Genomic DNA, 13954 nt, shown 5'->3' with positions numbered 1-13954 from the left:
AACAACCTCCAGGAAGTGATGCAGAGCGAGAGGAGCAGAACCAGGAGAACATTGTACACAGAGACAAACACACTGTGGTATCATCGAACGTAATGGACTTCTCCATTGGTGGTGGTGTAATGTCCCTGAACAACTTGCAGGCACCCAGGAGAAAAAAACACCATTCATAAGCAAAGGATAAACTATGGGAGTGGAAACACCGAGAAAAAAGCAACTGCCTGAATACAGAGGTTGAGGGGACATGACAGAGGACAGACTCTAAATGAACACTCTAATGCAAATACTATCAACAAAGCAATGGGTTCAAATCAAGAAAACATCTAATGCCCAGTGGACTTACGCGTCGGCTATGGGGGGTGGGGGGGAGGAAAAGAAAATGATCTATGTCTTTAACGAATAATGCTTGGAAATGATCAAATAAAATACATTTAAAAAAAAAGATTAAAGGGAAGAAAAAGAAAAACTGCTGATTCCAATTTAACTTAAGGAGAAAAGAGAAAAAGTTTTTTATACTCACGTGTTCTAGCAGCTGTGTCTTTAAGCCAAGTTTTTTGTTAAAAGGGACTAAGTGGTGAGACGGTATAGTAAAAAGGCAAGGAATTTCAGAAGTTTATTGAGAGAATTCTTTTGACTCCCATGTGGTCAGCCACAATGTGACAAGGAAATCACTTTAAAACACTGATATATATTAATTTAAGGTCACCAAGGAATTCAGCTATGTAATTCCTAAATGAAAACTCAAGTCAGCAGTCAACCTTTTATGGAGTTTAATTACAAACAGGATGAAGAAAGGTATTAGAGATAGAGAGAGAGAGGGAGAGAGAAAGGGGAGAGAAGGGAATAGGGCTTAAATACCCCTTCTGTTTAGGCTGGGCCAAAAGGCCCAAGCCCTTAGATAGGTGGGGCAAAGAAAGGAGATCAGTCCCTATTACTCACGTGACCAAAATGGAGAAACCACCTCAGGGGCCTCCACCTCCAGCTTCCTTCAGAGCAAGCTTCTCAGAGCACCTCTCCAACCACTCAGAGCCAAAACTCTCCAACCAATGCTCAGTCCTCAGACCCCTCTCTCTTTAAGGAAACCATCCAAGTTCCCTCCCCTCAGTTCTCACATCTACCAATCACGGTCCATGTCTTTCCTGTGCCAATGGTGGCTCTAGCTTAACCCAGGACCGCCCAGAGGTCTGTGGCTTTGCACATGTCTGTTGAAGGTCATATTCTCAAATAATTAAATCTTTGATCCTTTGCTACAGCCCTTCCTAAATCCTGTTACCCTGAGTAGGGTAGAGATTGGAATAATTAAATTTTGATCTATGCTGCAGCCCTTCCTAAATCCTGTTAGGACTGAGTGGGGTGGAAATTGTATTTTCCAAGACCTGGTTCTGTCATTCCAAGTATCTCTATTGTATCAATTCTAAAATCAATCATGACTCAAAGAAATTCCTGTTCTGTGCTTAAGCATAGGTCAAAACCCTTTCCATTGTTCAGCAAAAGGTTTCTGTCCTAAAGTAATCTTAAGAAGGGAGGAGGAGGAACCTCCCATGCCAATGGGGTTCACATTCCAATAGAGTTCCCACTATCAATAGGAAATTTTTCAAGTATGAAATTTCCCAATGGTGAAATTTCCAACATTTATAAGTCTAAGAAATTTTAAGGTTTACACTCTCTAGTTTAGATATCAACAATATATTTGTGTCATAAAAGGAATTTGGCAGGATTCCTTCTTTACCTATTTAAAAAATAGTTTCTATAGTAATGAGGTTAAGTGATTCCTTAAATATTTGGTAGAACATACGTGTGAATCCATCTGGGTGTAAGAATTTTTTTCTAGGGAGCTCATTGATGGCAGGTTCAATTTCTTTTTCTAAGATAAGATTATTTAAGGATTCTATATCCTCATCTGTTAATCTGGGTAGTTTATATATTTTTGAAAATATTTATCCATGTCACTCAGAATATAACCTTTACTGCCATATAATTGGGCAAAATAATTCCTAAATATTGCTTTAATTTTGTCTTCATTAGTGGTATATTTACCCTTTTCTTTTTTTGATACTAGCAATTCTTTCTTTCTTTTTAAAAATCATATTAACCAATACTTTACCTATTTTATTGAGTTTAACCAGATCTTATTTTTATCTATTACTTGTTCTTTTTCTAGTTTTTTTAGTTCCTTGACAAATTCATTTGTCTATTCTTTTTCTCTTTTATTGATGTATGCATTTAGATATATAAGTACTGCTTTCATTTCAGGCCACGAATTTTCGAATATTGTCACATCATTGTCATTACTCTAATGAAATTATAGATTGTTTATATGATTTGTACTTTGACCCACTTATTCTTTAGGAGTAAATTATTAAGTTTTCAATTAGCTTTAATCTGTATTTCCAAAATCATTTATTAAATGTAATTTTTCTTGTATTATGATCTGAAAAGGGTGCACTTAATATTTTTGCTTTTCTACATTTGGTTGTGAGGTTTAAGTTTTTATGCTTGAATAAATAATTAGTGAATTCTTTCTATTTCTATTTTACTATCTGGTTCTAAGATATAAGGGTAGTTTTTCCTTGATGATTTCTTGAAATATGATGTCTAGGCTCTTTCATTGGTCATGGATTATGGGTGACCATTAAATCTTAAATTATTTCTCTTCAATCTATTTTCCAGGTTAATTGTTTTACTGATGATATATTTCACATTTTATTCTATTTTCATTCTTTTAACCTTATTTTATTATTTCTTGATTTCTTTTAAAGTCATCAGCTTACACTTGCCAATTTGAATTTTTAAAAAATAATTTTTGACAAACTGTATGAGACAAAATAATAAGACATAAGTAGGTATATAGATATATGTATGTATAAATACATATACATGTGTATATATATGTATATGTACAACTAGAGCTAAAAAAAAGAGGTTAATACTAAAAGAAATGGGAAATGGGAAAAGAAACAAAAGGGGAAAATTTATATGTAAGAAGTAGAAATGTAATTTATATATAAGAAGCTCATGGAGGGAGGAGGGGAGAACATCAATACACTGGAAGGGTAATGAGGTTGGAGATAGGAAATACTCAACTCTTACATGCATTGAAATTGACCCAAAGAGGGAAGAACAATCCAATCTATTGGGGCAGAGAATAGATTCACACCCTATTGGGGAACAGAAGGGTAACAAATGGACTGGTGGGAAGGGAAGCAGAATAAGGGAGGGAGTGGTTGGGGGTAGTTTTAACAAAACTGCAAAGAAAATAAGGGAGGAAATAAGAAGGGAGAGGGGCATAAAGGGAAGTAAAATTAGCAACTAGGGGGACTGATTAAAAACAAACATTGATGTAGAAGGAAATAGAGAAAGAAGAAAAGGCAGGACTAGGAGTAGAAATCAAAATGCTGGGAAATACACAGTTGGTAATCATAACTCTGAACATGAATGGAATGAACTCACCCATAAAACGTAAGCGAATAGCAGAATGTATTAGAATCCAAAACCCTACCATATGCTGTCTACAAGAAACACATGTGAGGAAGGTAAATACGCATAGGGTGAAAGTAAGAGAATGGAGTCAAATCTATTGGGCATCAACTGATAAAAAGAAGGCAGGAGTAGCAATCATGATATCGGACAAAGCCAAAGTAAAAATAAATCTAGTTAAAAAAGCTAGGGAAGGTAATTATATCCTGATAAAAGGCAGTATAGACAATGAGGAAATATCAGTGCTCAACATGTATGCACCAAATGGCATAGCATCCATATCTCTAAAGGAGAAACTAGTGGAGCTCAAGGATGAAATAGATAGAAAAACTATACTAGTGGGAGACCTGAACCTTCCTCTAACCGAACTAGATAAATCACACCAAAAAATAAATAAGAAAGAGGCAAGAGAAGTGAATTAAATCTTAGAAAAATTAGAGTTAGTAGACATGTGGAGAAAAATAAATAGGGACAAAAAAATATACCTTCTTTTCAGCAGCACATGGTACATTCACAAAAATTGACCATGTATTAGGGCATAAAAACATTGCAAACAAGTGCAAAAGAACAGAAATAATAAATGCAACCTTCTCAGATCACAATGCAATGAAAATAATAATTAGTAAGGGTACATGGAGAGGTAAATAAAAAATTAATTGGAAATTAAACAAAACAATTCTCCAAAACTAGTTAGTCAAAGAACAAATCATAGAAACAATTAATAATTTCATTGAAGAAAATGACAATGATGAGACCTTCTTTCAAGACTTTTGGGAGGCAGCAAAAGCAGTACTCAGGGGGAAATTTATATCCATGAGTTCATATGTTAACAAATTAGGGAGGGCAGAGGTCAATGAATTGGGCATGCAAAATAAAAAACTAGAAAGTGAACAAATTAAAAATCCTCAGATGAAGACTAAATTAGAGATCCTAAAAATCAAAGGAGAAATTAATAAAATTGAAAGTCAATGAACTATTGATTTAATAAATAAGACTAGCAGCTGATTCTTTGAAAAAAAATAAAACGCACAAAGTACTGGTCAGTCTAATTTAAAAAGGAAAGAAGAAAACCAAATTGACAGTATCCAAGATAAAAAGAAAGACCTCACCTCTAATGAAGAGGAAATTAAGGCAATCATTAAAAACTATTATGCCCAATTATATGGCAACAAATATGGCAATCTAGGTGATATGGATGAATACTTACAAAAATGTAAATTGCCTAGACTCACAGAGGAAGAAATAGATTACCTAAACAACCCTATATCAGAAAAAGAAATTGAACAAGCCATCAAAGGACTCCCTAAGAAAAAAATCCCCAGTTTCAGATGGATTCACAAATGAATTCTATCAAACATTCAAAGAACAACTAATCCCAATATTATACAAACTATTTGACAGAATAAGCCAAGAAGGAGTTCTACCAAATTCCTTTTATGACACAAATATGGTACTGATCCCAAAACCAGGTAGATCAAAAACAGAGAAAGAAAACTACAGACTCCCTAATGAATATAGATGCAAAAATCTTAAATAGTGTGAACTTTAAAATTACTCCATCCTTACTCAGACAGTGCCTTAGGGGAAGATAAAGTTGTAAACTCCTGACTGAACAATGAAAGTCCCTAAACTAGTACCTTAAGCTAGGTCTATTTTTAGATCTAATAAAAAAAAAAGGTGTTAAGTATCTGTAAAGGTTAAATTAGTACCTAAAAAGTCAAGTAACTTACAAAAGGCAAGCTTAACAAAGAGTTGTGAAGTGCTCAGAAGATTTAATCTAACCAGAGAAGGTGAAAACCAAAGAAGGTGAAAACTAAGAATGGACAGTCCTAGGGGAAAAAAGCGTCTACTGTGATTGGTAGACATGAAAATTTAGGGGAGGTGACATAAGAAAAATTTTCTTTAAAAGGAAGGGGTAAAAAGTCAGTTGAGGTAATTCAGTTTGGAGAGTAATTTCCTTTCAGAAATGGAAGAACTCAGCTTGGAGATGGTCTTGTGGTAAGTGGTAAAAACTGACTCTCTCTCCCTTAGGCTCAGGCCTAGCCCATTTTGGCCTAGGCCTTTTTCTACTGCTTGGCTCAGCCTGAGCCAGAGCAGTTTAAATTAATTCTCTCTCCTTCCCTTAATTTCCTCTTTATTAATTAAAATCTCCATAAATCACAGCTGACTTGGGTATTTTCATATTTGGGAATTTTCGATGGCGATCACTTATTTAGATTTTTAAGTCAAAACACTAAAATTATCCTTACAGTTTTGTCATTTACAATAGGATACTAGAAAAAAGACTACAGCAAGTCATCACAAGTGTTATTCACTATGATCAGGTAGGATTCATACCAGGAATGCAAGGATGGTTCAATATTAGGAAAACCATCCACATAATTGACCATATCAACAAACAAACCAACAAAAACCACATGATTATCTAAATACATGCAGAAAAAGCCTTTGACAAAAGACAGCACCCATTCCTATTAAAAACACTAGAAAGCATAGGAATAGAAGGGCCTTTCCTAAAAATAATAAACAGTATATACCTAAAACCATCAGCAAACATCAGCTGCAATGGAGATAAACTAGATGCATTCCCAATAAGATCAGGAGTGAAACAAGGATGCCCATTATCACCTCAATTATTTAACATTGTACTAGAAACACTAGCAGTAGCAATTAGAGAAGAAAAAGAAATTGAAGATATTAAAATTGGAAATGAGGAGACCAAGCTATCACTCTTTACAGATGATATGATGGTCTACTTAAAGAATCCTAGAGAATCAACCAAAAGGCTAGTTGAAATAATCAACAACTTTAGCAAAGTTGCAGAATACAAAATAAACCCGCATAAGTCATCAACATTTCTATATATCTCCAACTCATTTCAACAGCAAGAATTTGAAAGAGAAATACCATTTAAAATCACCCTAAGTGGAAAAACCGATGCACAGAGACAGTCCTACTCTCTCAGCGTTAGAAGCCTGGGTCCATTGGCACGAAAAGTCATTACATCTGGAGACTTCCTCATCTGCATTGGATGGCCGTGTTGTCCTTTGTGCTCCAAAATGCCCTAAGCACTCCACAGTGCTTCGCTGCATCGCCCTCTCAGCCATTGAACCTTCTTATTGGTTTCTTCCATCTGTTCAGCTGAAGCAGTCTTCGCATGCTGGGTGAGCAAAGCCCTGGTTCACCATGGGTCGACGACCCAATGGCTACCCTCACATGGTTTGGCCGGCCTGTCGAAGCCGTTGCCCGGGGTGTGGCCGCTGCCGCATGCTAGCAGCTACTGGGAGCCACAAGTGAGAGCTGGGTGTCAGGTGGGGGTCAGAGGCTGGAGAGCTGCCCTAGGAGAGCATGACAAGCCCTCCATACCAGAGATACTACCCCTCCCTGAGCACCCCATACACCCCTTTTCCCACCAATGGTGGGAAAAAAAGGCAGAAGAAATCCAGCGGTTTGCTGATATGAAAAACCTCAAACAATTTTTCAGTGCCCTCAAGACTGTCTATGGGCCATCAAAACCCACCACCACTCCCTTACTATCCTCTGACGGTGACACTCTCATAAAAGATAAAAAAGGCATCAGCAACAGGTGGAAAGAACACTTCAGTCAGCTTCTCAACTGACCCTCTTCAGTCGACCAAAGCGCCCTTGACCAGATCCCCCAAAACCACTCCATTGAACAACTTGATGTCCCTCCTTTAATAGAGGAAGTCCAAAAAGCCATTAAACAAATGAGTGCAGGCAAGGCACCCGGTAAAGACAGGATCCCAACCGAGGTGTACAAGGCCTTAAATGGAAAGGAGCTCCAGGCATTTCACATAGTGCTGACCAGCATATGGGAAGAGGAAGACATGCCCCCAGAACCCAGAGATGCCTCCATCGTAGCCCTATACAAGAACAAAGGCTCACGAGCAGCCTGTGACAACTACAGAGGCATCTCACTACTCTCCACTGCCAGAAAGATCCTCGCCCGTGTTATACTCAACAGACTCCTGTCATCTGTTTCAGAGCAGAAACTGCCTGAATCACAATGTGGCTTCCGACTAGATCGTAGCACCATCGACATGGTCTTCACGGTGAGGCAAATGCAGGAAAAATTCCTTGAGCAGAACCTGAGTCTCTACATTGTCTTCATAAACCTGACAAAGGCATTCGACACAGTGAACAGGGACGCATTGTGGGTAATCCTCAGCAAGCTTGGTTGCCTAGGAAAATTTGTCAAACTGATTGAGCTCTTTCATGTCGACATGACAGGGGAAGTCCTATCTGGTGGAGAGATTTCTGACCGCTTCAACATCTCCAATGGCGTGAAACAAGGCTGTGTCCTCGCTCCGGTACTATTCAACCTATTTTTCACCCAAGTATTACGACATGCTGTGATGGATCTAGACCTGGGTGTCTACATCAAATACCAATTGGATGGCTCACTATTTGACCTTCGCCGCCTGACTGCAAAAACAAAGACAACAGAGAGACTCATCTTGGAATCTCTCTTTGCAGATGACTGAGCTCTCATGGCCCACCAAGAAATTCATCTCCAAACCATTGTGGACAGGTTCTCCACCTCAGCAAAACTGTTTGTCCTGACTATCAACCTTAGCAAAACAGAGGTGCTGTTCCAACCTGCACCAGGGAGGTCAACTAACCAGCCGTGCATTACAATCGACAGCATGCAGCTTTCTAACTTCAACACTTTCAAGTACCTGGACATCACCATCGCCAACGATGGGTCCCTAGACCACGAGATTAATGCCAGGATCCAAAAGGCCAGCCAGGCACAAGGTGCAAAGTCCTCCAACACAGCGGTGTAAGCACTGCGACGAAGCTCAAAGTGTATAACGCAGTGGTCCTCAGCTCGCTCCTGTACGGTGTGAAACATGGACACTATACCGGAAGCACATGAAACAGGTGGAGCAATTCCACCAACGCTCCCTTCGGTCAATCATGAGGATCCAATGGCAGGACCGAATCACCAATCAGGAAGTCCTCGACAGAGCCAACTCCACCAGCATCGAAGTCATGGTCCTCAAAACCCAGCTACGATGGTCTGGACACGTCATCCGCATGGACCCACAGCGAATACCAAGACAGGTATTCTATGGTGAACTGTCAGCTGGACTCGGGAAACAAGGCCGACCAAAGAAAAGATTCAAGGATCAGCTAAAGTCCAACTTGAAGTGGGCTGGCATTACACCAAAGCAACTAGAACTCGCTGCCTCTGACAGAAGCAGCTGGTGAACCCACATTCACCATGCCGCCACCACCTTTGAAGATAAGCGACGTCGACGTCTTGCCACTGCGCGTGAAAGCTGACACCAGGCCACAACTGCACCCCCCATAACAACTGGAGTCACATGCCCCGTGTGCCACAAACTGCGCCTCAGCCTTTGGACTTCAAAGCCACATGAGGGTACACCGTAGATGAAACTGCACAAAGACAATAGTCATTCTCGATCACCGAGAGACTAATATATATATATATATATATATATATATATATATATATATATATATATATATATATATATATATAGAGAGAGAGAGAGAGAGAGAGAGAGAGAGAGAGAGAGAGAGAGAGAGAGAGAGAGAGAGAGAGAGAGACAATCTAAAATAATTCAGAATCTATTTGCCGAGACAAACACAGGAACTATATGAACACAACTACAAAACACTCTCCACACTACTAAAACTAGATCTAAACAATTGGAAAAACATTGATTGCTCATGGGTAGGATGAGTTAACATAATACAAATGACAATCCTACCCAAATTAATTTACTTATTTAGTGCCATACCCATTGAACTAGCAAAAAACTTTTTTACTGAATTAGAAAAAAAAAAACATAACAAATTTCATTTGGAAGAACAAAAGATCAAGGATATCCAGGGAAATTATGAAAAAAAAATGCAAAGGAAGCAGGACTTGCAGTCCCAGATCTCAAACTATACTGTAAAGCAGGGGTCTTCAAAACAATTTGGTACTGGCTAACAGACAGAAAGGAGGATCAGTGGAATAGACTTGGGGAAAATGACTTCAGCCAGGCAGTCTATGATATGCCCAAAGATCCCTGTTTTGGGGACCAAAATCCACTATTTGATAAAAACTGCTGGAAAAATTGGAAGACAGAGTGGGAGAGATTAGGTTTGGATCAACATCTCACACCCTGGGTGTATGACATGAATATAAAGAAGGAAACTATAAACAAATTAGGCGAACACAGAATAGTATACATGTCAGACCTTTGGGAAGGGAATAATTTTAAAACCAAGAAAGACTTAGAAGGAGTCACAAAATATAAAATAAATAATTTTGACTACATCAAATTACAAAGTTTCTGTACAGGCAAAACCAATGCATCCAAAATTAGAAGGGAAGCAACAAATTGGGAAATAATTTTCATTACAAAAACCTCTGACAAAGGTCTAGTTACTCAAATTTATAAAGAGCTAAACCATTGTACAAAAAATCAAGCCATTCTCCAATTGATAAATGGGCAAGGAACATTAATGGGCAATTTTCAGTTAAAGAAATCAAAACTATTAATAAGCACATGAAAAATTGTTCTAAATCTCTTATAATCAGAGAAATGCAAATCAAAACAACACTGAGGTATCACCTCATACCTAGCACATTGGCTAACATGATAGCAAAGGAAAGTAATGAATGCTGGAGGGAGTGTGGCAAAGTTGGGACATTAATGCTTTGCTGATGGAGTTGTGAATTGATCCAACCATTCTGGATGGCAATTTGGAACTATGCCCAAAGGGCGATAAAAAACTGTCTGTCCTTTGATCCAGCCATAGCACTGCTGGGTTTGTACCCCAAAGAGAAAATATGGAAAAAGACATGTACAAAAATATTCATAGCTGCGCACTTTGTGGTAGCAAAAAATTGGAAAATGAGGGGATGCCCTTCAATTGGGGTATGGTTGAACAAATTGCTGATGGAGTACTATTGTGCTCAAAGGAATAATAAAGTGGAGGAATTCCATGGGGACTGGAACAACCTCCAGGAATTGATGCAGAGTGAGAGGACCAGAACTAAGAGAACATTGTACAAAGAGACTGATACACTGTGGTACAATCGAATGTAATGTAGTTCTCCATTAGTGGCAATGCAGTGATCCTGAACAACTTGGAGGAATCTATGAGAAAGAACACACTATCCACATTCAGAGGAAACAGTGTGGGAGAGAAACACCAAAGAAAAACAATTGCTTGAATACATGGGTCGAAGGGATATTGTTGGGGATGTAGACTCTAGATGAACATCCTAGTGCAAACAACAACATGGAAATAAGTTCTGATCAAGGACACAAGTAATACCCAATTGGCTGCGGGATGGGTGGGTGAAGGGGAGGGAGGGAAATAAAGGAATTATTGTAACCCAAAAAAATTAAATTAAAAAAATCATTTTCTTCATTGAACTTTTGAATCTTTTTTTTTTTAACTATTTGGCCAATTCTACTTTTTTAAGGAATTATTTTGAATTTTTGTACCTCTTTTTACATTTGTCCAATTCTGTTTCATAAGATGTAATTTTCCTTAGTGTTTTTTGCCACCTTTACCAAGCTGTTGATTGTATTTTCACATTTTCTTTCTTTTTCTTTCATTTCTTTACCCAGTTTTCCCTTTATCTTAGTTCTTCTAGGAATTTTTGGTAGGTTTGTTCCAATTCATTATTTTGAGACTTTGTTTGTAGCTTTTTTATTTCATTGTCTTTTCTCTGTTTGTGTCTTGATCTTCTCTGTTACTATAGTAGCTTTATATCATCTTGTTCTTTTTTATTGTTGTTGTTGCTTGCTCATTTCCCCAACTTATTTCTTTTTCATTTTTTTAACTTTCTTATTTTTTCCAATTGCATGTAGAAACACTTTTTGACAATTGTTATTTGGCATTCTGAGATTCAGATTATCTCCCTCCCTTTCTTGACCCCCCCCCCTTAAGGTGGCAAAGAGACTGATATAGATTATACTAGTGCTGTCATGCAATACATATTTCTATATTAGTCGTGTTGTAAAAGAACATGCATCATTTTTATTATAGAAAAATTATGAGAAAAATAAAATTAAGAATGATATGCTTCAATCTGCATTTTAATTCCATTAGTTCCATCTATGGTAGTAGATATCCTTTTTCTTCATGTAGTTGTCCTGGATCATTGCTGATAACTGTTAAGTGATTCACAGTTCATCATACTTTATTGTTGTTACTGTTTACAGTGTTCACCTGATTCCATTCACTTCACTTTATATCACTTCATATAAGTCTTTCCAGTTTTTTTTAATTTTACTGCTCAACATTTCTTATGGCACAATAGTATTCCATTACAATCATATACCACATTTTTTTTAGTCATTTCCCATTTGATGAACATCCTTTCAATTAAGAGCTGCTATATATTTTTGTACAAGTAAGACTATCTCCCCATTTTGGTCTCTTTGAGATATAGACCTGATAGTGGTATGCTGGATCATCTGTAATCTCTTTCTGAATATGTAGCATGTTCCCTTAATGTTTTGTGATTAAGAGCTGCTGAAGCTGCTGTTGCTTCTTTTACTACCACCTAGTACCACTCCTGGTGTTTTATACATATGAGCTCTGGGCTAGCTTCCATCTTCTAATCACAGTTTGTTCTTTTTATCCTGGACCACCTGTTGCCTCCCTTCTTTATCTATATTTTCATGTTGATGATCCATTTTTTATTGGCTCCTAGTACCTTCTCTGCTGCTACAGTCTCCCAAAGGGAATATTTCTTTCCAATAATATTGTATTATAACTTTATATCGTATGTGCTTTATAGTTAATATATTTAATTGTCATATTTGTTTTAATATATAATATATTTATGAACATAAATTTACATGTAACTAATTTATAAAATAATTTTATACTATATAACAATTTAATATATAATATATTGAAAATAGAACAATAAATATTTATATTGTCCCTACTTTATGGATAAAGCAGTACCATAGAAAATTTCCAACAGTATAAGAGAAGGGGATGTTATTATACCCTCCAGCATTGAGAAATCCTATTTACAAATGATGAATGACTTTTGTTCTAAGCTTATTTATCCTGGCAGTTTTTCTGGGCTTGCCTGAAAATTGCTTGTCAAACAAGTCCTCAGGCAAAATTATAAAACTCTTAGGCCCCAGCATTGGAGCCTGACACATGCCCCACTGAATCAAGGACATATAATTCCAGAACTGTTACTTGTTCGAATTTATGTTTGATATAAAATATTCTAACTGATTTAAAATAATGGGGACCATTAAGCTGCAACTGGGTCCATTTTGGGGCATAATAGAAAAATTGAGAAGCTTATTTATACAAACTAGAGTAATAAATGTCATAATCTAATGGCACTCCAAAATGCTATTTTCTATACTCATTTAATTAGAGGAACCTAGTTCTAGTTCTCTCTCATTCCATGATTTAATTGTTGTATGATTTTAGGCAAGTCATTTTTTTATTCTCAATAGATGATGTTACTCTATCTATAACATGAATATAATATTTGTCTTACTTAGCTAGTATTTAGAAATTAAGCAACTATAAAAGATAGAAATAGGGACAACCCTTTTTTAATCTACAAAGAGAATCAAGAGAAACAATTTCCAAAATTTAAAAGATAGAAGGGAAATCAGAGACTATCTTATCCAATTTGTACAAATTTCTTTCTTTTTTTTTAACATTATTTTATTTGGTCATTTCCAAACATTATGGATCAAAGGGCAGACAGTCTTTTATCTCCCTTTGGGCATAGTTCCAAATTGCCCTCCAGAATGGTTGGATCAATTCACAACTCCACCAGCAATGAATTAGTGTCCCTACTTTGCCACATTCCCTCCAGCATTCATTACTTTCCATAGCTGTCATGTTAGCCAATCTGCTAGGTGTGAGGTGATACCTCAGAGTTGTTTTGATTTGCATCTCTCTGATTATAAGAGATGTAGAGCACTTTTTCATGTGCTTATTAATAGTTTTGATTTCTTTGGCTGAGAACTGCCTGTTCATGTCCCTTGCCCATTTATCAATTGGAGAATGGCTTGGTTTTTTGTACAATTGATTTAGCTCTTTGTAAATGTGAGTAATTAAACCTTTGTCAGAGGTTTTTATGAAGATTGCTTCCCAATTTGTTGCTACCCTTCTGATTTTAGTTACATTGGTTTTATTTGTACAAAAACTTTTTAACTTGATGTAGTCAAAATTATTTATTTTGCATTTTGTGACTCTTTCTAAATCTTGCTTGGTTTTAAAATCTTTCCCTTCCCAAAGGTCTGACATGTATACTATTCTGTGTTCGCCTAATTTTCTTATAGTTTCCTTCTTTATGTTCAAGTCATTCACCCATTTTGAATTTATCTTGGTGTAGGATGTGAGGTGTTGATCTAAACCCAATCTTTCCCCTCCAATTTTCCCAGCAGTTTTTATGAAATAGTGTATTTTTATCCCCAAAGCTGGGTTCTCTGGG

The sequence above is a fragment of the Monodelphis domestica genome, chromosome 3 (assembly GCF_027887165.1).
Source record: "Monodelphis domestica isolate mMonDom1 chromosome 3, mMonDom1.pri, whole genome shotgun sequence".
In the NCBI taxonomy this organism is placed as follows: domain Eukaryota; kingdom Metazoa; phylum Chordata; class Mammalia; order Didelphimorphia; family Didelphidae; genus Monodelphis; species Monodelphis domestica.
This window is presented reverse-complemented; position numbering follows the sequence as displayed.